General features: G+C 47.9%; 1 protein-coding gene and 1 long non-coding RNA gene across 4 annotated transcripts in view; one reads left to right on the forward strand and one right to left on the reverse strand.

Annotated features, from left to right (window-relative positions):
• LOC146363615 (glutamate receptor ionotropic, kainate 5-like) overlaps positions 1 to 25,199 on the forward strand; it is a 210,903-nt gene that overhangs the window by 75,592 nt on the left and 110,112 nt on the right. The gene's annotated exons all lie outside the window — the stretch shown is intronic.
• Positions 9,635 to 24,029, reverse strand: LOC146363616 (uncharacterized). The gene is made up of 3 exons (XR_014799187.1): positions 23,535 to 24,029; positions 19,288 to 19,446; positions 9,635 to 9,838 (listed from the first exon to the last, which is right to left on the reverse strand). It is a non-coding gene; the product is annotated as an uncharacterized LOC146363616 (long non-coding RNA).

The following is a 25,199-nucleotide window of genomic DNA, read 5'->3' on the forward strand; positions in this document are numbered from 1 at the left end:
TGCCAGAACAGGATCGAGAGGAACCGCCTTTGGCCGGGACAGCTTCGTGACTGGACAAAGTAAGTCTGATGGGGGTGTAAGGAGTGGTGGTATAGGCCAGACTACAAGTTATCCTGCAAGCAGACTTTTTTGTTTCTGGTAAAAGTCACTAAAAAGTCACATTCAGGTTCAAAATCAGATGTTAGATGTTATCACTGTAACCAGATCGGCCACACTCAGTATACCTGCCCAGCAACAACACAAAGTAGGCCATCCCTTTTGTGCTCAGCCCCCAGACCCACATCGCCAGGTCCTGATCATGAAGCAGTAAGAACAGCACCTGTACTTGTTAATGGTCAGCGTGAAGAAGCACTCTTAGACACAGGGAGCTTTCAGTCAGTGGTTTGGGCTAGTTTAGCACCAAGAGAGCTATGGAGTGACACAAGGACTAAAACAAGCTGTGTACATGAAGACGAGGAGGATTATCGCATGGCTGAGGTGTATTTGACATTTCCCCTGCCAGTGGCTTTAGCACCCAGACTACCATATGCAGTGATATTGGGCTTAGATATACCTGCACTGCTAGATTTGGTGTCTAATAAAGTTCCGGGACATTTGCATACAGTTCATGTAGATCAGGACCACAACTTACAGAAGCAAGAAATTATTCTGCAGGCGCAGCCAGAAAGTGCAATCCCCAGTTTGATCACCACAAGAGCTCAGAGTGCAAATGACCCGTTAAAAGAGCTACCCTTCTATGATGAAGAATTAGAAGTAAGCCCAGCAAAACCAGCTAAATCTCGAGCGCAAAGACACAGAGATAAATTTAGGGGTTCATCCAGGTTAGAGGTTGTAGACCAGAATCCCAGCCTCCTGCTAGAACTTGATATCCCACAGATATCTCTTCACGCCAGCGGGCAGATCCAACATTAAAATCCTGGTTTGATAAGGTGTCTGAGGTTGATGGACAGGTGCAAGGGAAAGTAGATGTGTTGGCAGATGCAACCTATGTGCTGAGAAATGGTGTCCTTTGTGAGTGTAAAGGCAAGACTGAAGCCATAGCATTACCACGGGCACTAAGACACAAAGTCATGGAACGTGGTCATTCTGTACCTTGGGCCATCTTGGTTTGCAGAAATCTTTGCATAGGATTGCGAGCCGTTTGTGTGGCCTGGCATGTACACTCAAGTGCAGCAGCTGTAAGTCGTGTCACACACACGGTGTGTGTTCATAGGAAAGCTCAGTCAACATGTATGGAGATCTAAAACAGGAAGTGTGACATTCCCACTTTATGTTGTGATGCGGAGGATTCCTCTGTTCTGTTGCACCGCTGGGATTTCAGCCCTCCAGAGGTTTTATGAGCAGGACGTTTGCTTAAAATCACGTCATCGAGTAGCAGAAATCATATTAAACAAGATGCACCTTCCTGCTAATGGTGTCGTGCTCATTAGCGCCGTAACGAAGAAACACACAGAAAGCAGACGAGACGAGGAAATCTGCCGGCTGGCTGTTCAAGGAACGGGCCCGGCAGACGTTTCATAATGACATCAAATGTGCAGCACAAAGTAAAGAAGGATCAGTGAAAGCATTGTGAAATCATAGTGTCCTTCATGTAAAACTGCAAGTTTGAGGAGTTTGAGGCACAGTGATGTACTACAGCCCAGGAAGTCTGCACTGAGCAACCTCCGTCTCACTCCTCCAATCCTGGAACAGGAACAACAGCCGTCTGCAGCTCCTGAGCTCACGGTCTGCCTGCAGGAAAAGAGTCCGCCCTGGTTTGGTGGTCAGCAGCATTCCTCGAGTTCTGGACGATGAGCTGCGTGTCACAGATACCTACAGATGCATACAGATGCACAGATACGATGACTGAGGATTAAAAAGACTCATTGTTGGTCATTCCTGGGCTGTGGACACACTGAGCGCGCTTGAAATCAACAATATGATAAAACATTTGGAGGGAGGGGCGCAGGGGGAGGTTTTTGTATCCTGAGAGCATTATTGCGTATGTCTACAAATCTAAGGCCAGCTTTCATCGGATGAAAGGCACGAATACACACACACACACACAGCCTGTACCGAGCTGTGTAAGCTTGGCGGGTTGTTTCTGTCTGACATTTCCTTCAGCAGCTGAAAGGCTTTTTTGATGTTCAGTTTGCCTCCCTAAGAATTTATTTTGACAGGCAGACGTATAAGCTTGATAAATATTTGATTCGGGTGCCCTTGAGTTTTAAAGCGCAGGAGCCAAAACAATTCAAAGAGCACCTTGTTTGGCCTTGAAAGATCTGAGGTGGAATCTAAAACCGCAGAACAGAAAGTGTCCTCTGCTGAAAGAGCAGAAAATGTTCATCAGCTCCTCAGAAAGTCTTTGAATGCAACACTTAGCAGAGCTCTCATACGCAGTATGCACCTTTTACACGTTCATACACTGATGGTTTATTTTATTCACTGAAGCAGGTTTGGTTTAAGATGAACCAACCTGGGTTTAATTTACTGTCAGCTGGTTTATGAGCCGACTGCGCTGAGGGTTGGGGATGGGGGCGTTGGGGGTCAGGGGCTCTCTTTCTGGCTCTTGTTTGGTTTCAGAAAGAGTCTGTGGAAACTCCACTTTCTGGATTCTTTTCTGTGGAGAGGAATTCCTGCCTGAGCTAATCTTGGATCTGTATGATGTCGTACAGAGTGGATATCCTCAATGTGGTCATCTCAGCCCCAGAAGCCCCACCCACTGGTGGTCAGACCTTCTGTACTTAAGTGGCAGTCAATCACAAGATGGCGCCTGTGTTTGGCTTCGCCGCTTGTGCCGCTAGTACAGCTCGCTGGTATAGTTTTATACTGGCCGCTATTGTCACTTGTAATATTATTTTTACCGTCCTGTGTTTTGATTTTGTCTCTGCCACCAATACTTATGATCGGGGCACGCTGTCGTATATCAAAGACTCAATGGAGAGCTACTTTGACAGCTGGGACAGTTACAGGAAATGTTTCCTTCCACCCTTTGTGTGTTCCTCACCTGAGTGCATGTTTCCGAACATATCGGTGGGATTTAACACGAAGAACAGAAGAAGTAGGGGAACCAGGGCCGGTGTCCAGGTGCGACTGAGAAGGTACCGAAGATTAGCTTCTTGGATGTGGGAAGAATCCCGGTGCCTACGACCAATTCATCTACTGTCACCTGGTGCCGACGCTACACTTCAGTTCCCAGCCCGGAATCTATGGTCTGATGGCCCCATGTTCACTTAGCGTCCCTCGTTCGACCGCCGCTTTGATGGCAGAGGTGATTTACCACTATGGATACTAGCTTCAGCTAGCCCTGAAGTCCCCGCCCGGCGTAACAGGTGTAGAGGTGCGCACAGGTGTTTAATTCGAGTGCCACTGCAGTCAGCTGTTGACTGCACCAACCAAACGTCTTCAATCAGGTTTGCCCTGCTCAACACTCGCTCAGTCACAAACAAATCGTTTATTTTAAACGATCTTTGTATAAAGGAATCTCTCAACGTCATGTGTTTAACTGAGACGTGGCAACAAAACATGGATTATATACATCTGAAGGAAATTTGTTCGACTGGCTGCTCCGTCATCGGAACTCCACGTCTTTCGGGACGTGGCGGAGGTCTCGCTGTTGTGCACCAGGACAGATTCACATGCAGACTGATCAACTCGGATTCTTTTACCTCCTTTGAACTGCAGATGATGAAGGTCGGCTCTTTGCGCACCTTTTATTGTATTTTAATCTACCGACCTCCTGGCCCTGCCGGAGTCTTTTTAACTGAATTTAACGACCTCCTGTCATCCATTATTAAATTAGAGAAGGTGGTAATGTTGGGAGATTTTAACCTTCATATTGATGATGCGTCCTGTAATATGGCTGCTGACTTCATGACTATCACAGTCTTTTAATTTTATGCAGCATGTTTCTGGCCCTACACATGTAAAGGGTCACACATTGGACCTTGTTTTCTCCTTGGGATAAATATAAATGACATTCGTGTGGAAGATGTCCATGTGAGTGACCATAGCTGCATATATTTTAACTTGTCGTTTTATTTGGATCCCCCGGCTCCCAAAATAACGATTGAAAGGCGAATCATAAACCAGAACGCCGCCAAAAGGTTCTCTGCCATGTTCGACGCTGAAATGACTTACAATGATTTGGACTCTCTTGTCTCATCCTTTAATAACCAGTGTAATTCTATTTTAGACATAGTGGCACCTCTGAAAAAAAGTACTGTCCTACGTTTGAAATCTCATCCTTGGTTAAATGAAAACATTCGTAATTTCAGGAGATACTGTCGCAAGCTGGAACGTTTGTGGAAGGCTTCCAAGCTTGAGGTTTATAAGTTACACCTTAAAGAGTCTATCCTCTTGCTAAATGACATGTGGAAAATGCCAGAACAGAGTATTTTTCACACCTCATAGCTTCAAAAAAGAAAGACCCTCAATTCTTGTTTAAAACAATTAAGAGCATCGTTTCTCCTGATGCTCCTTGTGCACCAGTTCACTCAACGTCCGAATGCAATGAGTTTATGAACTATTTCAGAAATAAGGTCACTGCCATCAGGTCTAATATCTTTCCATCATCTTCTCAATATCAAACTTTCAACGTGCTCTCCTCTGATACTTGGTCCTCTTTTACTCCTGTGACATCAGAGGCCTGCTTTGTCATATAAAACAGACTTCAAACCCCCTTGGTGTCCTTCCATCTTCACTTTTCACTAGTGTGTTTGAATCCATTGGCCCCTGTATTGTGGAAATGATAAATACTTCTCTTCATACTGGCTCAGTCCCCAGCTTCTTTAAACAAGCTGTTGTTGAGCCAATATTAAAGAAACCCCAGCTGGATCCATCTCTTCCTAACAGTTATAGGCCAATATCCAAATTGCCTTTTATATCGAAGATTTTAGAAAAAGTAGTAGTAGGACAACTTAACTATTTCCTGGATAAAAATGCTGTTATGGACACTTTCCAGTCTGGTTTTCGTAAATTGCATCCCACTGAAACGGCCTTACTTAGAGTATCCAGTGATATCTTGATGGCAGCAGACTCTGGAGAGGACACAGTGCTGGTCCTGTTGGATCTCAGCTCTGCTTTTGACACTGTAGATCACAGTATCATGATAAACAGACTCAAGAACTGGTTCGGGATTACTGCTGTTGTTTTAAAATGTCATATTTGTCTGAGAGATCTTTTACTGTTTGCATGAATCATGATAATCATCATAATCATGTGACATCAGAATGGTCCCCTGACCATTGATCAGTGGTCTTTGATCAGTGGGTTGTTGGTCAATAATCTTGAGAATTTGCATAATTAAGATTAAGGAACTGCCCTCCCAGCCCATTGTCCCTTCAGTGGGCTGGTTTCAGTCATTGTGCAAATGTCCTGTTTATAAGATTGAAACCTGCAGTCAGCTGAGACTGAAGGAGTCACCTGATGATGAGACGTTTCTCCCACTGAAACGTCCAGATGAACAGAATCAACTTTTGGAGAGTTACAGATTCTTCCTGTTGTTTTTGAAGACAGTCTGCCATATTACTGTAAATTAATATAAATAAAAGCAAATCACCGTTTGTCAATAGACAGAAATTTAATATAGATATTACACTCATTTACTCTTTTTGATTTAATGGTAATTTACCGTTGCCATGTTACAGTTATTTAGGGTAATTTTTACGTACATTTCTTACAGTGTGCAACAGACGCAGGATTGCTGTTGGTAAAGCTGAATCTTTGTGCCTGATTTGCGACACAGTTACTGTTATTCAGAGTATTAAGTGTGCACACACAGGTCTGATTGTTCAGCCAGTGGTGGCAGACTCACTGATTTTAAATATGAGAGTGAAACCAAGGCTCATGCCGAGCAGCACCTAAAACCGTGAGGCTGCTAAACTCGAGCAAAACTGGAGTTCAGCAAAATGAACAGTGCTCGGAGACGGCAGAGCGGAAGAAAGACGAAGGATGCGGGCCGTGGTCACAGATTGCAAACATACAACCATCCATCATCCCAGCGCTGAAACTGAAACTGTTAATCTTCTATGTGTGTGAAAGAAATTCATGCGTGACTGTATCTGTGAAAAATCAGCATGAATGTTGACTCTGTGCTCTGAGCAGAGCACGGAGCAACATAAATTCATGAGTTTATCGGTATTCAATCATGTTGGGAAAAGATGAAAACTGCAGGGGAAGAGAGCGTGGGTGGAGGTAATAAAGTACAGAAACAAATCAAAGGAGGAATCAATGAGAGAGATGGAGTCCCCTCCTTCCAAATGTTTTCATCCCCGAGGCTCGGCAGACTCTCCGGCTGCTTCTTTATGAGAAAAGCAGCAACAAGAAAAACTAACAACGTGGTGTAAGCGGGGCTGCTGGTGTCAGCGTCGGTGCTGCTTAACTACAGACCGAGCTGCCTCTGTGGCAGGATGCAAAGTCAGACCTAAATTACTGAAGAGGAAAACGAGGGGGAGGTCTCCTCCAGATATTTCGTGCATGTGAACCACTCGCTTCTTCTTAAAGTTTGGACCGCAGCAACAATCATGAGGAAAGAACCCATCGTCACATCAAGTGCAGTTGTATCGGTTCCACAGTTAGCGTGGAGCCTAACCAGTGCATCATGGGATCTGCTCTGAAACATCGACTCGCAGCCAATCGTATCGTAGCTTGCACGTAAAGTTCCTGATCTGTAATCTGAACTGATCTCAGGATCTCAGGAAAGGTTTCTGTTTGCAGACGTGGGTTCCCTGTTTTTAAGCTTACACACCTACACACCAGCGTCAGGCTTAGTCATGAAATGTACAAATAAAATATTTAAATAAAAGGACGAAATCACACCTCATGATTTAGTCCTTCAGCAGAAATCACTTAAAGAAATGTCGGTCGTTGTTCTGGTCATTCGTGGGCCGCTCTCTGAGGTCTGGACTCTCGAGTCTTTTCTTTTCCAGCCGTTCGCTGCAGATTTGCTGCTGTGCTGGGATCATCGTCCTGCTGGGAGCTGCTCTGTGTCATTTCTGATGAAGCATACAGTTAGGGCTGGATCAGCTGAGCCTGGTTCTGCTGGAGCTTTCTTCCTGTTTAAAGGGGGTTTTTCTTCCCACTGTCACCGAGTGCTTGCCCGTGGGTGGTTGTCACTCTGCAGGGAGGTGAGTGGGCAGTGTGGACACCCACGTTTGTAGAGGTGATAACTTGGGAATAAAGAATTGATACCAAAGGTTCATGTACCAGGAGGCTGGAGGCTGCATTGTAATTGTAACTGTGCCATTGTTGTAATTATATATAAACTGAATAAAAATAAAATGGATATTATGAGACGTTACATAAATAAAATTATATTGAGCCCCTCCCAAACAGCATACTTGTTCAGTCTTTCTCTAATTGTACTGTCATGAACTTTAACCTTCAGCACGACTCCACGGTCACACCACAGACGTGACGTCCACTCCCCAGAAGACTGTGTTAACACCTGAATGCTCCAGACTGCTTTTATAGAGGTGCTCACGCTTGACTGATAATCAGTCAATCAATGCATTTGATTAGCACCACCTGCCTGCTGCCTACCCCCTTCATTACTATGGAGCAGTAAGCTTGAATTTCCATAAAACTGCACAGAAACCTGTGAAAACTGTGTTTGTAACGACTGTAAATTAGGATCGATGTAACCGTATCACTCACTGCCTCAATGAAAGACAGAGTAGATTATACTAACACAGAAATGCAATCTCCTGTACTCAGTAGATGCATAAATACACATTCACGTTGTGCGTTTGTGATACTCGATGTGTAACGTCTGCTTTGTGGCTATTACAACATGAGATGTTATATGTTGCGCAGTAGCGCAGATAGTAGGTGGCTGCATTCGTCAGTCTGAGTCACAAGAGTCCAATTACTCAGAATAATGAGAGCCTGTGGTCGGTGGACGGGCTTGTCAGGACTCTGGATGCTAGAAAGCTCAAAGCCATCATTACAGTGGGTGTGTTTGTATTCTGACATGTTGTGTAACATGTTGTGTAAATCTTTTACCGTTTTTCATGATGACATGTTTAGTGACGGAACGAATCTCTGGAGAAGTTGTGGGGAAAGCGCAGCATCTATAAAAGAGCTGATATCTAACACTGAGATGTGCTGATTGGTTGTCGTGTAACAGACTCATGTCCTGCCTGTATCTTGAGCAGCCTGTCATTATTTGCTTCAAAGCAGCCAGACATATTGTAACTGCTAAAGTGCCCTTGAGCAACAGTTCTCCAGCTTCATGAAGGTCTGTCAAAGCTTTTCTTTGGACATTGTCAGTTCAGTCTTTGCAGCTGACTGCTTTGTGCTTTATACTGTCAGGTAAAGACTGTGCAGTCATACAGAGCAAACCCCAACACTGAGACATCATCAGCCCTGTGAGCAAGCGCTTGGCGACAGTGGGAAGGAAAAGCTGCCTTACAACAGGAAGAAACCTTCGGCAGAGCCGGGCTCGGGGAGGGGCGGCCGCCTGCCCCGACCGATTAACACTGACTGAAGGATGAACCAGTGTTGTGTCTGCACATCACAGACAACTTAGTAAAAGCTGTTTCTACTGTGTAAGCTCAGGCTCTTTGTTATCTTTGACATTTTTGTCATACATTAGTATTGATGCACCACCAAGGTGATTCTGTGGTCGGTTCAGTCTTATTGTAAGAATGGAAACAACAGTTGTCAGTTTGATTTGTCATCATTTCTTGGCTTCCTCTTTTGTGCAGTTTTGTGTGGTAGCATCTGTGCCTGTAGTCATCCTGCATCTCGTTCATTCTGCGAGTGGATTCCAGCTGCTGTTCGAAAACTAAAAGAAGAAGAAAGTTTGATCAAAGTTTAGAACCAACCGTGGTTGGATGTTCAGGCGGCTGCACCTGAAACTGGCACCCAAGAGAGAAGGCTGGGCGGGGAAGAGGTGATGAGAAGGAAAGGTTGAGGAAGAAGGTTTTTTGTGGAGGAAATGGCCATTTGTTTGGTCTGAAGGTGGGAAGTGGAGCTGACAGTAATAACAAAGAGGCCATGAATCAGAGCCATAATTAAATGTGAGCCTTGGACCGAGGTGAGTGCTGGAATGGAGTGTTTCTTGGAACGCCGCACGCCGGCGCCCAGCCAACGTTAAACAGCAGAGAGGAGGCTAAACGGGAGGGCGGCCAATGGCAGGTCACCGCTGGGGGTTGTTGGGAGAGAGGGGGGGGTGAAGATATTTTTATTTTAGCTTTTACTGAGACAGGTCCAAGGATAGAAGAGCTGAGCACAGCAACACTTCACAAACCACCGGCTCCTGGTGTCCAGCACCCAGGTGCCGCAGGGATTATGGAATATGGACCGTTTGCAGCATCGAGGGTGACGACAGCATCTGGGACCAATCCAGGCGCAGCAGAGTGCGAGCAGCAGAGTGCGAGCAGCAGAGTGCGAGCAGCAGGGAGAGGCCGGTGCAGCCGGCTTTTTTCATTTCACAAACGCTTGTCAGAGAAAACTGAACGGCGTGTTTGAACTGTGAGCGTTCCCCTCATTATCTGAAGAGCGCTACAAACATCCTGCGCTCCTGGCATGCTCGTGTGTGTTCAGCCCACCGAACGGCTGTTATCAGCTCTCATTTCTCCCATACCAGGTGTGTGCTGGACGTTCCAGCAGTGAGACAAAAAAGAAAACCCTGAGTAGACCTCACCTGATTTAAATCTGGCTGATCTCCGACTCACGAGGATCGTCTGGTGCACCTCTGGGGTGTTCTCAGTGCAGCTGGAGACTCCCGTTATAGCCGATCTCCTCCAGCGTGTCCCCCAACCATCTGTCACCTTTATGTTTATCTTCGGGAAGTGGCTGCCGCTAATTTCCCCCAGTGGACAACTGTGGCAGTGCGACAACCAAGTGTCGTTCCCTGGAATCAGAAACACACGGGCCACAGTTATTTAGAACAGTCCGTGCCAACACATCTCCTCCTCCTGCAGTTTAAACAAAGCAGACAAGCCAGGGAGACAAACACTAATGCACTCTGAGTCCCATTTCCAGCTCTTAATGCATTCGTGCCTCACACTGCTCACAGTGGTGTGGAGCAGCCAAATGAGAGATTTAATAGACAACAGAAAGAGAAAAGTCAGATTGTGATTGAATCGAACAGACATCCAACGCTTCGGTTCAGCAAAGTTTTTGCTTTTTAGATTCACTTTGGCTTTATTCCCATCATAAAACATTTTTACTTCAGAGCAAAACAAAAAAGTGACACTGAAGAAGTAACAGGAGAAAGCTAAGCTGACAAGCAAAGACGCATCTGTGGTGGATGAGAGGGTTCAGATGACAGCTGGAGACAAGAAGGCGGGAAGCAGGGAAATGAGACGGGAGGCGGCTCAGAGGGCCGCCGCGGTTAAACAGCAGCAGGAGTCGAGATAATGACTCCACGTAAACACTCGTCAGGACGCTGCCGTCAGGTCCTGTAAGAGAAACCTGCAGAGCAGCAAATCATGTTAAAGCTGCAGCTTGTTCCCTGAGGGAGGAGGAGGAGGTGGTGAGGAGACCCCCCCCATACGTGACTTCACCCCCAAAAGTCCAAATGTGAACGTCCATATGTGCTGAGAGGATGTGAGGTGAGCCTTTCAGCTGCTATGAGCTGCTTTGTGGTCTTCCTCTGATTTCCTCTCTGCCACTTCCTGCTGCGACGCCAGGAGGCTGTCAGACTTCCCAGACTCGGGAAGTCTTCCTCCATCTTCACCATCTACCTGGAAGTCGCTGGAATGTGACGATGTGCTCGTTACGTGGAAGACGTGTTTGACTGCTACACTGTGAATAACTGAACGTAACCTGATGTGAAATGTAAACAGTGAGGTCAGAGGTCAAATGATATTTGGATGCTGTAAATGTGATGGTTAGAATCCCCACAGCATCATTTCCTACATGTTCTCAGTGCAAACAGTGGCTGTAACCTCCTAAAAAGCATTGTTATCCCTTTGCTCTTGAAGCAGAGGTCAGAGGTCAGCTGTGTGATGACATTTTAAAGAGTCTCTAAGTTCTATAACCTTTTGTCAGTTTTCCACCAGTAAACCATGGCGCTGACCCTGAAGACCAAAGGTTCTACACAAAGGTTCGTCAGAATCGTATCCTCAAACTTAACCTCCTCGGTGAGGAAAATAATTATTCGAATCACGCAGTAATAATTGTTTCCAGCTTATATTAGATGAGCTCAGGATTACAGGGAAGGAAGAACCTTTCTGACTAATCTCAGTGGCCGTGAGCAGCGATCGAGGAAACAAAACGGCTCCAAAGACGTGTGAAGCTGCGCTTCTCTGACAGAGCTCCTCGGGCGGCTCCTGTCCTCCGTCTGAACTCCGTCGGTACAGAACCCGGGCACGAGCCGTCCTCAAACACAAAGTCCTACAGGAGCGAGTCCGCCGGCGTCGCCATCCTCGTCAGCAGAAGCTCCGCCCTGCGCACTTACAGCCGGGTTACGTCGGAGAGAACCCGCACGCTCCCAAACCTGTTTCCTTTGAGTCGTGTTCTTTACTTGTTCTTCCAGTGCTAACAGTAGAACATCCCAGGAAGTCCAAAGGAATCACCTGGAGGTGTTCCCAACATACTTCACACTTAACATTGAAACCTCTGTGTGTGTGTGTGTGTGTGTGTGTGTGTGTGTGTGTGTGTGTGTGCATGTGTGAAAGAAGCTATATGTGCAGCCGCTCCCTCCCCTCCCTCCACCTGTTTCTCCTCCCCCTTTAAAAAGAAACTTTATCGACACCAAACTGAAGAACAGCAGATATCAGAGTCTCTCTTTCATCTCATCAGCATGACTGAGATGATGCTTTCTGCCCTCCACCACCTCCAAGCCCCCCTTCGCTGCACTCCCTCCTCCTCCTTCTACCTCCATTGCTCCTCTTCACACTGCTGCCGTGGCAACAGAGAACGGGGAGCGAGGCGGGAAAGGGAGGAGGCGAGGAGAAAGAGACAGTGACGGAGGGAGAGGGAGAGACCGAAATAAAGAGAGGAGAAGATTGGTGAAGATGAGATTGGAGTCTGGGTCCAGAGGCGGTGTGAGAGCGCTGCTGTGTGTGTGTGTGTGTGTCTGTGTGTGTGTGTGTGTGTGTGTCTGTGTGTGTGTGTGTGTGTGTGTGTGTGTGTGTGTGTGTGTGTGTGGTTGCATAATCCCACTTCATTCACTGGTCAGAGCTAAAAATCCAGTTTTGTGACAACAGAAAGAATCGTGTGAAACGTTTGTGTGTAACATCATTACACGCACAGAAGAGCGTGTGTGTGTGTGTGTGCGTGTGTGTGAGTGTGTGTGTGTGTGTGTTCAGAAACTAAACTGTAAATCAGTGTGTGCGTCAGAGCAGGTACACTCAGGTGTGTCGTATATGTCGGCTCTTCGTATAGAGCAGGAACAGAGGGTTGTGTGGTTTACAGTGTCGGCGGTGTGTCTTTGTGCGTTCTGCATGTTGCAGGACGTTTACTCTGTGGAGAAGCAATCAAAGGCACAGACCACGGTGATGTCCTCAGTGTTTGTCCTGATGGACTGAATCAGGTGACACCCTGATGATTTGTGTGTTTGTGTGCATGGCTCACACTGTTGTCTTCCAGCTTTAGATGCAGGCGACTTGAACCTAATGAAAACTTTTCATTTGTACCTTTGGACTGTAAAGATACAGTAATAAAGGATGAACCCCAATAATCAGACTGTCTCTGAGTCTCTGCACCTGGAGACTGTGGGGAGGAAAAACTCAGGGAGGAGGAGCCATCTGTGACTGGTTAGGTATTGAAGGGGAAGCTTGTAACCATGACTTTTATTAATGCTGCATAGTTTAAAATCACTCAACTGTAGGGATGGGTATCGTTTAGGTTTTATCCAATACCGGTTCCAAACCGGTACGTTTGAAACGGTGCCGGTGCTTAAACAATGGAAAAAACACAAACTTTATCCAAAAACCTCTCATGTTTAACTGTTTTCCACTTTTTCTTTGGTCATTTTAGCCTTTTTGGCCAGGTTGAAGGGAGTATCTGCCATCAAACAAGAAGACAGCCGCATGTAGCTACGACGGTGTTTGCTAGTTCACCTCACACGCATTAATGTAATAACGTGGTTAGCCTACTCAACGTAAATTACACACGAACAACATTAAGCTACTCACGCAGAGAAGAACGGCTGCTGCTGCATCATCATCCTCATCATTCTGCTACACTGGCAGAGCTAGGGGCCAGGACGCTCCTCTTCGGGTTCTTGGGGGATGTTGCAAACTCCGGGTCCGATAACAGGCACCACACCCGCAGTAGATGTGCTCGGTGTGAGGTCTCGCAGCAAGCTATCAAATACGGCGCATTTCTCGGCTTTTAAAAAAACTCTATGCGTCGCCAGGTGTTTCATCGGATTTGAGGTGTTACCTCCTTTGACAGTATCACAGTATCACCTTAAAGCACTTGTAGCAGGCTGCTGAGTTTGCATCTTTTGCTGTGAAGTACAGCCAGACTTTGACCGCTTCGCCTTGGGCATTTTTAATCTGTAGCTCTGCTCTAAAAGAACGTACGTACCTGGGCCCGCCTACTATCCTTGCAAAGGTAAAATGATTGGCTAGAATCCAAAGTGTATGACATCTCAGGGGAAAAAAAGCACCGAAATGTGCGCTGCTTTTCGGTCTGGTTACTACCGTTTATGTCAGAACCCATCCCTACTCAGCCGTGAGAAGGGCTGTGTCGCCATTCTGATATACAGATGGTAGCTTCACAGATATCAGAGGAGGAGATGGGAAGTTCCTGTTGGGAATCAAACCAGCAACTCTGTTTCAAACACCACTCTCTCCTCTTCCTGAACAATGCAGCGGGTCTCCTTTACATGCTCTCACTGCAGAGATTGCAGAGCCTTTGTGTGGTGTCTTCTGGGAAATGTAGTTACAGAAGCTCATTAGTGTGAAGGTCATATTAAAATGGTGGGGAGGGGGGTTCAAGCCCCAAAAGACACAAGCTGAAGCTCCGCCTACGTCAGAAAAGGCAAGTGGAGAACTTTTGTTTGATCCTCAGTTTGTTTTCAGTCATTAAATGAGGTGATCGACACATTTATCACATTTAGTCAAATTATCATCATGGACATATTCAGCTATACACACAGACTCACACGCAGGCTCACGCGCAGACTCATGCGCAGACCCACGCGCAGACTCACACGCAGACTCACACGCAGGCTCACACACAGACTCACACACAGGCTCACACGCAGACTCACACGCAGACTCACACGCAGGCTCACGCGCAGACTCACGCGCAGACTCACACACAGACTCACACGCAGACTCACACGCAGACTCACACACAGGCTCACGCGCAGACTCACGCGCAGGCTCACGCGCAGACTCACGCGCAGACTCACACACAGACTCACACACAGACTCACACACAGGCTCACACGCAGGCTCACGCGCAGACTCACACACAGACTCACACACAGACTCACACACAGACTCACACACAGACTCACGCGCAGGCTCACGCGCAGACTCACGCGCAGACCCACGCGCAGACTCACACACAGACTCACACACAGACTCACGCGCAGGCTCACGCGCAGGCTCACGCGCAGGCTCACGCGCAGACTCACGCGCAGACTCACACACAGACTCACACACAGACTCACACACAGGCTCACACACAGACTCACACACAGACTCACACACAGACTCACACACAGACTCACGCGCAGGCTCACGCGCAGGCTCACGCGCAGGCTCACGCGCAGACTCACGCGCAGACTCACACACAGACTCACACACAGACTCACACACAGGCTCACACGCAGGCTCACGCGCAGACTCACACACAGACTCACACACAGACTCACACACAGACTCACACGCAGACTCACACACAGGCTCACGCGCAGACTCACGCGCAGACTCACACACAGACCCACGCGCAGACTCACACGCAGGCTCACGCACAGACTCACACACAGGCTCACACACAGACTCACGCGCAGACTCACACACAGACTCACACACAGACTCACGCGCAGGCTCACACACAGACTCACACACAGACTCACACACAGACTCACACACAGACTCACGCGCAGGCTCACGCGCAGACTCACACACAGACCCACGCGCAGACTCACACGCAGGCTCACGCACAGACTCACACACAGGCTCACGCGCAGACTCACGCGCAGGCTCACGCGCAGACTCACGCGCAGACCCACGCGCAGACTCACACACAGACTCACACGCAGGCTCACACACAGACTCACACACAGGCTCACACGCAGACTCACACGCAGACTCACACGCAGGCTCACGCACAGACTCACACGCAGGCTCACACACAGACTCACACACAGACTCACACACAGGCTCACACGCAGGCTCACACGCAGACTCACACACAGACTCACACGCAGGCTCACACACAGACTCACACACAGGCTCACACGCAGACTCACACGCAGACTCACACGCAGGCTCACGCACAGACTCACACGCAGGCTCACACACAGACTCACACACAGACTCACACACAGGCTCACACGCAGGCTCACGCGCAGACTCACACACAGACTCACACACAGACTCACACACAGACTCACACACAGGCTCACACGCAGGCTCACACGCAGACTCACACACAGACTCACACACAGACTCACACACAGACTCACACACAGACTCACGCGCAGGCTCACGCGCAGACTCACGCGCAGACCCACGCGCAGACTCACACGCAGGCTCACGCACAGACTCACACACAGGCTCACGCGCAGACTCACGCGCAGGCTCACGCGCAGACTCACGCGCAGACCCACGCGCAGACTCACACACAGACTCACACGCAGGCTCACACACAGACTCACACACAGGCTCACACGCAGACTCACACGCAGACTCACACGCAGGCTCACGCACAGACTCACACGCAGGCTCACGCGCAGACTCACGCGCAGACTCACGCGCAGACCCACGCGCAGACTCACACACAGACTCACACGCAGGCTCACACACAGACTCACACGCAGGCTCACACACAGACTCACACACAGGCTCACGCGCAGACTCACGCAGACTCACACGCAGACTCACACAGGCTCACACGCAGACTCACACAGCTTTTGTATCTTCATTCTGCTGGAAATGTTTAACATAGGAGTCTATGGTGGGTGTGGGACCATAGTTGTGGGTGTGGGACCATAGTTGTGGGTGTGGCCATACCGTGTGGGTGTGGCCATACCGTGTGTGTGTGTGTGTGTTTCACCTCCTGAGCTGTTCAGCTGAACCTTTGAAAAGCTTCAGTGTTCTCGTGCTCGCCTGCTTCCTCCTCACACCCTGCAGGTGTTTCAGGTGAGGCAGAGGTGGGAACAGCTGCTGCTGCTCTCAGGGTGTCGCTTTGTGTAGACGGTTCTCTGTTCTAACGCTTCGCCGCCTCTCTCGTGTCGGAGCCGTTAAATTGTTTGCTGGGGAGAAAATGAAACCGAGACAGTCTGACGAGCCTGAAGTTTGTTGCCCGGTAACCAGGAAGTGCTACTGTCTATTTACAGGTGTGCTGATCGGTGTGGACAGCAGGTATCAGGCCACGCCCCAGTAAATGTGTGTGTCTGCAGTGGGCAAACACTCCACTGTATTTTCTCTCAGACTCCAGCAGCTCTCAGCGAGGCATCATTTTACCTCCTAAAGCTCTAAACGAGAGTGATAAACACAAAGGTTTGTGCTCACAGATGGTAAACTCTTACTGCTGGCACTCACTCACTTCTAACTTTAAGTGTCCGGTGCTGTGTCTTCTCACTGGAGGAGGGCTCCAGCTGCATGGAGATGAAGGTGGAGGGAGGAGGTACCCATCTGTATTCAGAGGCAGCTTGTTTTCCTCAATAAATCAAAGCACGATGAAGAGCTGTGAGGGTGATGATGGTGCTGCCTGTCTCCACGGGTCAGAGGAAATGCAAAAAAAGAGCCTTAAAGAAAATCCCCAGGGTGACCTTTCAGCTGCTCTGTAGCAACAACAACACACTTTCATGTGTGTGTGTGAGTGTGTGTGTGTGTGTCTCAGGACCTTCACACAGTTTGTGTTTTTATTTAAATTTCTGGGTTTGCTCATTATTCTTTCATGCTGCAGGACAGACGGGCCAGCTGCCAGCAGACCTGCAGACTCCTCACATTAAACGCTTTTATTTATTTAATATTTCACTTATGCATATTATGTCACTACAGCATTAAACCTCAATGAAATGACTGAATATGAAATGGTACCAGTGAGAGCGCTCTTGTCTGAATGGGTCTGTGCCATTTATTAATCATATCTGTGTTTGTGATTTCTGGCACAGATGACAAAGAGCGTGTTCGTTTCTGAGGAAGCGCTTTAAACAGCGAGAGGAGCAAACCCCGAGGAGAGCGGCGGAGCCCTACAAATAAGATTATTAACTCGTGTCAGAGAGACGAGGCCGAGCGGAGCAGAGAGGGTGGTGTCAGGCCTCTTCAGCCTCTGTGAGGCTGAGAGGCGGATGTCACCTCTGATCAGAGTCTGGTGGTGGGTGGGGATTTTGGGGAGGGGGTGGAGGAAGGAGGGGCGACAGAAGTGGTGTAATCAGGCCTGATTTTAGTTCATGTCCAGACTCTTATTTTGAAACTTAAGCAAACAAGCTTCATTTCCGGGTCACAGAGACACAAAAACCGCTGGTAACTAATCACCAATGAAATCTGATTTAACTTTACCGCATCACACGCGGCTTTAAGAGGCTCCACCTCCAGCACCGTCCTGTGACAGCCACGGATGGATCAGGTGTAGCAGGTGTCCTGAGACTCTCGGTGAGCTCCGTCGAGCCGATCTCCATCTGACCCAGCGACCAGGCGTGCTCTGCCAGTTTAAACTAAATGCGTCCCCATGGCCACACATGCTTTGTATTCTGGGATGTTTTGGGCTACCATAGATGTGCAAAGGTTAGCATCGAGCTGTGAAGTGACTGTGAGCTCGCCATGTTGTCCAACAGTCCAGAACGCTGAAGCTTCTTCCTGTATTCACGTGCAGCAGACACACCTGACGACACACAAACAACTGAAACTGGATTCAGAAAACTTTGAAAACACGTTTTTAGTCTGACTTGTTAGAAAGTCAACAGCTGTGAACACGAACCTGGATTTGTGTTTGTGTGCTGCAGTAATGTTAATCAAATGTTATGTACATGTTGTCATTGCTTGCCCTGAGACACAAGTAGTGTTGTAAGGAGCGGTTTTGCTGTTCGTATGTGTGCTGTGTTGTGTTGTGGTGTGATGACAGGTTGTGCATGTGCGTGTGTTTTATAGTGAGCTGTTAAAATGTAACAAGGAGTCCGAGACTTTTCTCTGCAAAGAAATGTGCAAATATAAAACCTCATCAGCTGATTCAGAGCAGCCCTGATTACCACAGCATCATTTAGCATTAGCGTTAGCGTTAGCAGACTGGAAAGTGTTGGAGAGTTTAGAACACCTTTAGTAAATATCTAAAGTGTCACTGTAAACTGCAGGTGATGTCATTTCCTTTGACAGAAACTGAAGGTAAATTTTGATTATGTGACATGAGCTTCAGAGCTCATTGTCCCAGCAGTCTGATCCTCTGTCTTCCCTTTGTGAGAGCACCAAAGCTAACCGATCAGTGCTGCAGGGTTAACATGCACCTAGCAAAATAGCACTGTCCACGATTCCCTGATGAAGGCTGCAGCACAAAAACAACGAGTTGCTGTGCAGGAGAAGCTCGCTCACACCAACACTTTTTAACATTTAGCTCTGCGCTCGGCTGCTCTTAGGTTTAGCTAGTAAGCTGGATGTCATCGCTAACTCATCCCGTCAGGTTTCCAAGTGTGAACAGGCTCCCTCACTTCCTCTCCCGCCTCCTGTCTCATCATAGCGCTTCCTTAAGCTTTACTCTGGACACACAAACTAGCCCATTGTCTACAACTTAACATTCACACCCACTGTGCTTCACAGTTGACGGTTCCTGCTGAGGTGGAAATGCAAACGCGGGCTCAGAGACCCGCAGAGGTTCTGCTGCAGAGCCGAGGCGAGAGGCTGAATCTGCAAATCAAATCAAATCAGAGCCGGCGTTCCTCTGGAGCCCGGCACAGCGGAGCTGTTCAGACTCCAGCTGCAGCTCACATGGACCTGTCTATTTAAAGGAGCACCCAGCGTCCTGGGGGAATGCCAGTGAACATTTTACTGACACAGCCACTATCAACACAGACCACAGTCTGAACCAGCCTTACAAATGCCCCGTAGTGATCATTAAAGGAGCAGCGACACAGTCAGCAGCGTTCAACACAGAACCTTTCCAATCATTACATCCTAATCAGAGTTAATGAGTCAGTATTAGACTGCACAGAATAATAAACACCTGCACACTTACCTGACCACAGAAACGGGCAAGTGAACGAGTGAGAGTGGAGCTGGTGTCAGTGAAGAGAGGAAACAGCTGATGATGTTAGCAGCAGACGACTTCTTCCACTGGGCATCAGAGGTTCTCCACTGGGGACGAATCAGTCCGCCGGGTCCTCAGACAGCAGAGCTGCACGACATGTCAGCCCGTTATACGACAGTTAAAACCTCTATGATAGTGCGCTCCATGCATCCAACCAACCATCCAACCATCCATACATGCATCCATCAAGTTTTTCCATGTCCAAGACGATGGATGAAGGCACACCACTGACCTCGGTACATGCAGAGCGTCATCTTCACCAAACTGTGATTTTTGTTTGGCACTGATTTGATGGTGCACTTCTGTGCGATCTCATCACAGACCAAAGACTCAGCTCCGTGTCTTTTGTTTCACTAAATCTTTCTATGACTCATCTGAATCTGTCACAGATGGTGAAACACTGCTGATTTCAGCAGATGAATGAGTGAATGAACAGGCATTGTTTTATAAAAAGATGTTGCTGAAATGATCAAACATCTCCAACTTTTATTCCCCTCAAGCCTTAAACCCAGCCTCGGACTGAAGCCTGTAAAGCATGTAAGTAATAAAGGGATGAATAAAGACTAAGGTGTGTTTCTTGTACGTGTTTGTACTAGAAACCAGCACTGAGTTGGTGCTGGACAGTAATCTGATGTCACAGTCAGCTGACCTCAGCATCATCTGGCTCAGCTGACACCTGTCGACACGTCCACCTGCAGATCTGACAGGGAGCGTGCTGTTTACGCTGCTTCAGCTGTAATCCACCTCCACCCGTTCATGCTGCGTGACGTAGCGCCGCGCCAGCTTTCACTGACACATGCAGGGAGGCCCATGAATGAGTGCCGTACACAAACAACAGTCCTCTTTTGTGCATCTTTCACTGGAGAAAAACTCTTTGCTGTATGAAGTGATGGTTGCACTGCTCTGAGCTAAAAACTGGAACAAATGCATCCACAGAGCTGCTTCTCTGGCTTTTCCTGGAGAACGCGACCTCAGGTGTCCCGAAAGCTCACTTCAAAGTCTTCTTCCCTCAGACTCGTGTTGTTGGCCCCCTGCCGGGTGATTTCTCTGCACCCGAATGGACTAAAAGAGCTCGACCTGCATGCCGGCAGCAGTAATGACAGGAGGCAGGAAGTGTTAATGAGGTATTAACGGTGAAGCTAAACGTAAAGCAAACACATAAAGAACGAGTCTCTGATTGAAAAGTCAAGCGAGGCCACATCTTTGCAAACCGAGCGTTAATGGAAGAATGATGGATTTAATTAAAGCTGAGTGTTTTCATTATTTTTAAAGGCCTTTTCATATCCAAGTTGTAAATCACTGATTAGTTACGCAGAGAAGCGTTTCTGAATGTAACATCAGTGGATTGTGAGTAATTTCGGAAAGATCAGCGGAGCAGAGAATACAAATGTGATCCGCTTATTTATTCGTTCACGGTTTTTTTCATGCAAAGATGAAGCTGTGAGTGTTTCAAAGCTGCAGTCGGGCTCATGTGGCCCCGAAGCTCTGACAAACCTCCCGTCGGGTTCACTGCAGGAGGCCGGCCAGAAGGATAAAGACAGACACGCTCTACTCAAGTCCACAGGACTTTACTTTTTTGATTGGGCGTTGTCACAGTAACCATGGTAACTTCACACAGTGTTTGGCTGTAGGCTGTCAGTACAGCTACACGTGAGGGAAAACAGCCGACGTCTCCTCACCCTCGGTGTCTTTGGCTTCCACGTATGAGGAGCAGCAGTACTGGGCGCACTCACTGAGTGTGCGTGAGCAGGTATGAGCCTCAAACACGTGAAGTCCAGAAAGAGTCTGTGGTCCGAATGAGCCCGTTCACAGTGAGAGATCATACCACGTCGTGTTGTTCACATCATCAGCAGAATGAAAAGGTGACTCTGGAGTTCCTGTTGGGATCATGCTGAGAGTCTTTCTGTGAAATGCATTCGTGGGTCTGTCTGATATCCTGTCTGAGGGTCTTCATGCGATTAAATGTGCACAATGGGACAGAAATCCTCAAATGAGCCACAAGATGATGAGTGGATAGATCGACTCTATTAGAAAGCACGAGGTTCAGATCTGTAAGGTCGCAGGCAGGAAAGACAAAGCAGTTGTGGGTGTGGCCATACCGTGTGTGTGTGTGAGTGAGTGAGTGTGTGTGTGAGTGAGTGTGAGTGGGTCTTTGCCGAGTGTCTCACTGACCTCCTAGCGTTCCTTCAGCGTGGCGAGCACCAACCACAGCGCTGCAGAGTCAGAACAAGCTCCTCGCGTTTGAATCCTTCCATCTTAAAGTCTCCTCAGTTAGAACTGCTTATCTTTACACTTGATTCTTGGACTTCACATTTCGTGAACGGAGGACTCGTTCAGTGGGTGACGAGCCTTTAACGGTGCGATAACGAGCCCCTTTCCTCCCGAGTCGATTCCACCTCGACCCCGGGATGTTAGTGGCTGTCAGAGAACAGTCGGCGGCTCCGACGAGCGTTTATCATTTTTGTTTTTGTCCATCTATTCTGCTCACGTCTCTGCAGGCTGTGACCACTGTTAGCCGCTGATGGCGAACTGGCACCGTGACGTGTGAAGCGGTTTGGGCTTCATCCATATTGGCTCGCTCATCTTCATCACGGAGTCTAAACTTCTCTTCCTGCTGTTCACGTTCACGTATCTCAGCACTCACCGCCTGCTTCTGACCGACTGTTTTCACTCATGCAGCACCTCCACACGTGTACGTTAGAAGGAAGGGAAACTCTGACCTCTGGGACTTCAAACATGGCGACCCCCGTGTGACCCCGACACTGTCCAGGCCTTTGCTGCATTAGCTGCCTGTTAGTTTCTTAGCTTAACTAGCATTCAGCTCTGTGAGTAATTTTTCCAGTGTGAAAGACCTTTTTTTTCCTTAAATGATGATTTTTACTCTTTTATATCAGGTAGGAAAAAGTTTTTCTAGAAACTGTTGCACACCAATGAAATATGAATAAGGAAAATAATGAAATATGAATGAGGGAAAGTGAATGAAAAGCAGACACAATAAGTCAAGCATTAGTGTGAAGCAGGGAGGTGTGACACCTGCCAGCCTCAGGTCCACAGTACAATCACACTGATGAGCTGAACACTAACTGCTGCTGTCTCATTTCTTACCTTTGTCATATAATGTTTGACTGTCTTTGCATTTTAAGAAATGTGAGCGTTTTCTGCAGCAGGTATGAATAACATGTTCTCAGCACCCTGATCTGCAGGCTGAATGATGGATCGTGAAATATTGATGAGGAAATGCTGCTCACACGAGTTCTGTCTGTTTACTGGAAACATGATCTTCTTCCAAGTCCATCTATCTGCACATGCTGGGATTATATACAGCTTATTCTATTCTATTCTATTCTATTCTATTCTATTCTATTCTATTCTATGCTATTCTATTCTGTCTGTGATGTGCAGTTTTCAGCCTCTGGGTGAAACAAAGAGCAGTCACCATCTGGATGAGTGTTTGGCCTGCTGCTGTCACTCCAAGCCCCGGGAAACCTTTCACACCTTGTCATCATCTCGGTTACCCAGGGTCAACCGACCAATGAGGAGAGGGTGAGGAGGAGGAGGAGGAGGGGGGGAGGCGGCAGTTTTGGACAGAAAATGTTGTAAACAACAGAAATCTGAGGTGAAGGGGGAAACAAAAGCAGAGCAGATCGGAGCGTGCCGGTGACGAGCGAGGCTCGTTTACATAAGAAATTGAGAGATGGACGGAGGAGGCTTCCTGCACCGTCCTCGCTGAGCGCTTTGATACAGAACACACATCTCCACCAAACAGGTCGACTTCAAAGGCTTCTGTACCGGCTGAAAGGTTATCCTCATCTTTAAACACACACTCCTGTGCAGCTCAAACACACCTCAAAGATGCAGGAACGACAAGAACGTGTGTGAGGGAGGAGTGGAGACTCTGTGTGTGAGACAGCTGCTGGTCAAACATCAAGAAGTTGAAGTTACCACTCTGCAATCAGACTCTATTTTCACCAGGACCCTCAAGCACCCAGGCCTCTGGTAGAGGACCCGAGCTTGGAGGACAGACGCCCACAAATCCCCATGATTTGGGGAGTCCAGCAGAAATTTTCACTTCCTGGTAAAATAACGATACAATCTTCTTGCTTTTTTAACATTTTGGGTAAATTATCATTATTATACAACAACAATATTACTGTTAGCAGAACAGCTGTACGTACCTGAAGAAGCTGAAACCAGCCCAGCAGGTCAAACACAGATAAGCTCTGAGCGTTAAGCTGTGCATGTCTCTATACAGCTCCTTGAGTCTGGATATAAGTGGCACGCAGGCTAACCAGCATCCACGGAGCGCCCTTGCTAGCCGAGCTACAACCTGCTCCTGTCAGTAAACCCTCTGTCTCCGTTTCCCCGTTATTCTCTCTCGGTCCTCTGTTCCCCACCTCGCTCTTCCCTCAGCCGCCGTAATCCCTCCATCTGTCCTTTGTATTTCTGTCCTCCCTCCGCTCCACACCAGCAGTCAGACCAGCTGAGCCCTCGCCTATCCGCCAATCCTCCCCCGGACAGAGAAGCCTCGGCGAGCTGCGCCGCAGACACGGCTCTCCTGGCAGGAAGTCGTATCCCAGCATCTTATCCCTCCTTATGGCTTCGTCTTCTGTTCCTGCTGCAGAGGGTAAAGCTCACAAAGTCAAAGTCAAACGTCTACATCTGCTGATGCCGCCTGACAGACTGTTGGATTCTGATGAAATTAATGCCGCATTTCTTGGTAGGCTGATGGATCTTAGCAGGTGAGCTCAGAGAGAGAGCTGCAGAGGTGCAGACATGCTGATGTTTGCCAGCAGGTTTTACCAAACTTTCCCCTGCAGGTCCTCGCCAGCAAACCGTCCAACCTTCCAGCAGTTTCATCTCTGATTTTAACAGCTGAGCTGGATCTCTGGACCGTGTCTGTGCCGTTGGAGCATTTTTAATGACATCATGTGACCAATAATATGGCTGCTGTGAGGTCACTGTGCTAACAGCACTTGTTAGCAGGTATCTGTGGCTGTATCCCAATTCAGGGTCTGCAGCCTTAACGGTCCACAAGGGCCGCGCACTCAAAGACCGCTAAGGCCGGAAGTGCGAGGCTTGTGAAATGGGACGGTCTAGCCTCCGTCGCGCTGCCCAGGTTGCCTAGCAACCATGATACTAACAGCTGGAAACGTGTCATACAGCTTTGTTTGACAGAAATGAAGGAGAAAATCTTCTGTTCATTTGTTTGTTTCTTTCTACATGAGCTTTGATCATTCTCTGTAAGCTTAAGCTCAGCTATTGAACGGCGTATATTTTAAAGTAAAGGCTGTAAAACCAAGTTAGTACAAACGTCACTGATGTCACATGACTTTGCCGACATGTGGCCAACAGGAATGTTTTAATGTTCTTCGTTATTAAACATTTGCACATAAATAAGTGACGTCATATTCAGCACTTACTTAAAGTTTACTCTTCGGGCGCCCCTCATCCGCCGTTTTTTTTTGGCAAAATTATCCACACCCACCGCCGCGCTATGCATTCTGGGATATGTTGGGCCACGAAGTCTACACCGCCACGTCCTTAAAATTCAGGGAAATGAAGGCCGCATCTGAGGGCCGCATTTCGAGCAGCCTTTGAATTGGGACAGCCTTCGTCGCGTCGCTGTGACGTAATCGGCCTTAAAATGCGGCCTTTAAGGCTGCAGACCCTGGATTGGGATACAGCCTGTGTCTGTGTGATGCTACCTACAGTTTACAGTTTCCTGAGCAAGCTGTCCCCCTGCTGGTCTAACTATGGTCGCACCAAAAACCATAAAAACAAGGCTTCAAAAGAAAATTCCACAAACTAATTTTTTATTTTTGTATTTTATTTGCAGACTT

This window comes from Perissodus microlepis, chromosome 22, assembly GCF_051167445.1.
Source record: "Perissodus microlepis isolate ML-2025 ecotype Zambia chromosome 22, ASM5116744v1, whole genome shotgun sequence".
In the NCBI taxonomy this organism is placed as follows: Eukaryota; Metazoa; Chordata; class Actinopteri; order Cichliformes; family Cichlidae; genus Perissodus; species Perissodus microlepis.